The sequence below is a fragment of the Petaurus breviceps genome, unplaced genomic scaffold (assembly GCF_028583685.1).
Source record: "Petaurus breviceps papuanus isolate PSGF00001 unplaced genomic scaffold, PetGlider_PUasm1.0 76, whole genome shotgun sequence".
NCBI lineage: Eukaryota > Metazoa > Chordata > Mammalia > Diprotodontia > Petauridae > Petaurus > Petaurus breviceps.
The window spans coordinates 36,529,595-36,534,454 of NW_027186473.1; the positions used below are offsets into that span (position 1 = coordinate 36,529,595).

Sequence of the window (4,860 nt, forward strand, 5' to 3'; positions counted from 1 at the left end):
CTTTTAAGTAGTCTTAGGACAACTGCTTTGCCTTTTTATTTTAGCTGCTCTACATTCATTTTGTTGAGATTTTTCTATCTGCTTGTGGAAAAAATCTGTACAGCCTGGAAATTTCTTACCTACTCCATCATCTTCCCAGATTGCACCCTTATAACATTTACCAACAAAAAGTCAAAATGAATATGTGACGTAGATATAGAGATATTACAAGAAAATCTGAAGAACATGGAACATAATTACTTATCAGACTTATAGGTGGTGAACAATTTATGAATAAACAATAAACAGAGAACAAAGTTAGGTAGTTTTGAATACACTGAATACATTTGAAAACAGTCCATACATATGGAAAGTTTTTTTGTTTGTTTGTTTGTTTGTTTTTTTGAAAATCAGCACAATGCTTCTTTCTTTTATTAAGTCTGGCAATTTCCACAATATTTTGTAACATTTTCAATATGTAAAAAAGTCAAATCCTAACTAGTAGTGGATTATTGTTATTTTACATAATTAGATACAGCAAGTTCACATTTAAGATTCTGCAAAGCTAATAAAAAATAAAGATGCCTGGCTTTTAAACAAACTGTATCATGAAAACCAAACAAAAAAATCAATATAATTTATTCATTTTTTCTTTACAAAATTACAGCCAAGCAGTATAAAAGAAGGATGTTAATAATGAAGATGCCACATATACTGTTGACATACAGATTTTTATATACTGAAATGTTACATCTTGTACCCTGAAACACCCCTTGTCAAGAGCTGAGTCAGGTTAATTTAGTCTCATCACTCAGGTTTGAAAAAATGATTTGGAAACATCCTTATTATATTCAACATATTCGATTACAAGGCTTTCTATTAATTCATGACAATGGACTCCACTACTCATTTAAAGAGTTGCCTTCTTTGTTGGCAGTATAAAATTTTTGTCCAATATCAAAATCCTGGTGAAGCACAAAGTTGGAGTCATTTTCTAGTGTATGCATATGTTACTCACAGGGGTGCTGAAGAAGTATGGGTGGAATAGCTTAGATTTCACACTAAGTTTCTGCTGAGCTTTGGTCAAAGCAAATAGCTCAGCTATAAGACAAGTAAAAATCACCCCTCCAGCATTCTGATGAATTTCCACTTGGCCATCTTTTCTGGGTAAACCTCAAGAATATACTCTTAAGTAAAAACTCTCCAAATAATTTTATACATTTATAGAGAGAGCATGGGCTGAAAGGACATATAAACATGACCTAACAATGGGACTTTTTATTAGTTCAGAATCCTCTCAAACAATACCAAATGACTTTGGGAGGATCACAACAAGTTCTCAATTTCAATGTTAATCTTCATTAAAACATCTCCTTTTTGTGCTATTCTAACAACTACAATCAGCCTAAGGGACATTGTATTTACTCTAATGATTAAATTGTAAATTTTTGTGTATACCAGGTAGCAACTTAAGTCTCAGTTATGTACTTGTGCTTCTGTTCTGGGGCACTTGATTGAAGAGGAATTCATTTCTGTAGGATTACATCTTGCTGAAGCATTCTTTAGCATTGGTCCACACTTGAATTCCCTTTTTGCACCTACTAATCTGCATAACTGCATAGCTTATGAGAGCCTCCTTTAAATCCTGGATCTTTTGCTCTTTGAAGTGTTCAATATCTGCCCAAGCAGCTTTCACAAATTCTCTGCCTTCCAGGTTTTTAGACTTCAGTTGTTCTTCTCCTTCATTTATTTGTTCCTCTAGTACCTTTATTCTGGCTTCTCTTTGCTCTGGGGTTTCTTGACCGAACAGCTTACTAGTCATTCCTTTCAGGGAGAATGTCCTCACAGTCCCTGTTGCGAGTTCTTCACACTGCTGCTTTTTGGACGCCAGAACCTTGAGCAGCCATCTCCAGGTCATACTGCATTAGCTCATGTTTTCTACAAACCACTCTTAATGCTTCTGCATAGAAAAGATATTCCTTTAGTTGATCTGCATAATGCTCCTCTTCTTCTAAAATATCATCAATAGAAGCTACATAGACATCCATATGATGTCCTGCACTCTGTACTCCATCTCCCATTTCTTTTTCTATGGCACTCCATTCACTGAAAACTCTTTCATAATTTCCATGCACTTTATAGACACCATAGATTTAATATATCTGCCACTCTGGCTCTGACTCGAAGGAGGTGTGAGATGACGGATTGTAGTTCATCACTGTAGGTTTTCACTCAGTAAAGCTCTTGTCTGGGTTTTTCACTCTGAATGTTGCGTTAAGAGCTTTTAACCTGGAGTCTGCCTTTAGCTGGAACCTTGTTTCATTAACTGTCTCCTTCCAGTTATTTTCCTGTGTTAAAAACAAATAGATTTTGTCTTCAGAAAGGACAGAATGTGAAGCGACTCTTAAAAGAAAGTTTTCCAAACCAATTCTTCGTCTTTCCACGAAATCAGGATCCATGTTGTCTGCAGAGAATTTATGCCAAACGAATTCTCCCCTCTCTTCAGGCAGGGGTGGGACAACAATATGTGGATAGTAAACCAACAAATAGTTTCTCAATAATTCAAATTTGCCATACCGTCTCCAAAGAGAGTCTGTAAGAACACTCTGGCCATCACTTGGTTCAACTTGTTTCAATGAGGTAAGCTGTGTAAGTTTCTTGCATGTTCATTGCATTTCTTCCAGTCGTTTTTTCTGCTTCTGAAACAGTAATTTCAATTTTCTTCGACCAAAAGCTACCTTCTGTCATCGTGGCGTCTCCGAAGCCTGAGAGCCGGCCCTTGGCCCCACATCTGATCCTGGCCCCTTGTTCATCCCCAGCTGCCACCGGGTCACCCAGTGTCTAGCCCCCCAGGGGCTCGGCCATAAATCCCCCAGCGGCAGCTCTGCTCCCTGCTCCATGGCTAAGGGCTCAGCTCGCCCTGTGCGCCTGCGCAGCCGTCCCAGGAAAGTTTTGAATACACTAAATTAAAAATGTTTTTGTACAAATAAAACAAATGTAGCCAAATCAGAATAAAGCAGAAAATTGGGGAGGGGAGATTTATAGATGTTTTTATATTTGTTTGTTTCAGATGAGGTTTCACTTCTCAACTATAGAGAGAACTGTCAAATATGTAAGAATAAAAGTTATTCCCCAGGTGATAATTGGTCAAAGGATATGAACTGGCAGTTTTTAAATGCAGAAATCGAAACAATTTATAGTCATATGAAAAAAATCTAAATTATTATTGATTAGAGAAATGCAAATCAAAAACAACCTTGAGATATCATTTTACACCTACTAGATTGGCTAAAATGATTGAAGAGGAAAGTGACAAATGGATGGGGTATGAAAAAATTCGGACACTAATTCATTGTTTCTGGAATTGTGAACTGATACAACCATTTTGGAGAGCAATATGGAATTATGTCCAAAGAGTTATCGATCTGCCCTATATTCTTTGCCCCAGCAATACTACTATTAGGTCTATTTCCAAAGATGATTAGGGAAAAATGAAAAAAAAAAAAAAGAACCTAGATATTTCAAAAGGTCTGTAACAGCTCTCTTTGTGGCAGCAAAGAACTGGAAATTGCCAGGATGCCCACCAATTGAGGAACGGCTGAACAAATTGTAGTATGCGATTGTGATGGAATATACTACGCTCTACCAAATAATGAGCACAATAATCTTAGAAATAAAACATGGAAATACTTGAATGATATAATGAAGAACAAAATGAGCACATCCAAGAGAAGATTGTATACAATAACAATAGTATTATTTAAAAAATGACTTTGAGCAAATAAGCCATTCTATTATAAATAACTAAATTAACTATAAAGGACATATGAAGAAAGACACTATCTACATGATAATGAACAAATAAATAGAAGTATATATTGAATAATTTTATATATAAGTACATATACATGTACATTGTAGGGCAAGGAAAAATGAAAAAGGAAGAAAATAAATATACACATAACTTTCTTATATATTTAAAAGGAATAGTGAGTTATACATACTAAATTTGCAGTTTCATAAGTAAACTTTTTATTGTACTGTCATGGAAATGCTTACTTCATTCCATAAATTAAAAACAAATAAAATTTAAAAAATAAAAATAAAAGCCTTCAGATTGAAGTCAGAAGACCTGAGTTTGTGTCTCCCATCTGATCAGTACCTATTTTACCTTGAGAAATGTGGCAGTTGAAAAAGAGGATATGTAATGTCCATCCAATATCTCAATCCTACAATTTCTGAGAGTCATTTACTTAGATGTTGATGAAAAAAAGTGAAAAGTGACAATTTAGTACATGAAAATACAAGTAGACTTCGATTTAAATACTCTTGATTAGTCAGTGTAATACAGGAGACAAAAGCCTACTGGAGTTGGAATCAGTAGATTTCAGGTCAGATTATTTCATAGGCACTCACTATTTATATAACTAAGGTCAAATCATGTAATCTCTATAGGTCTTAGTTCATTCATTTATAGGTATCCTCTAAAAGTCTCCTTCCTACTCAAAATTCTTTGAGCTTTTGAGCAGAAAAGATTATTTGACTGGGAAAGATTTGAACAAGGCCATGAGCCTATGATACATAAATTACTACATTTCTTAAGAAACCTTGTTCAAATGGAAACTTTATGACATAATTTAGAGAAATAAGTTTAATTTTTCTCATTTATAAATGTAATCTAATATTTGATGTACATTTTATTATTTTTGTAAGATAGAAAAGTAGTTATAGAATCGAGTTATAATGAAAGAGAGACAGAGACACATGCATACACAGAGACAGAGAGAGATAGAAAGAGAGACAGAGACACAGACAGACACGGGGAGAGGGAGAAAGAGAGAAAGAGAGAGAGAGAGAGAGAGAGAGAGAGAGAGAGAGAGA

General features: G+C 34.9%; 1 pseudogene; it reads right to left on the minus strand.

Moving 5' to 3' along the window:
* Nucleotides 1-388: 388 nt before the first annotated feature.
* Nucleotides 389-2,879, minus strand: LOC138174795 (sorting nexin-4 pseudogene; annotated as a pseudogene).
* Nucleotides 2,880-4,860: the final 1,981 nt, after the last annotated feature.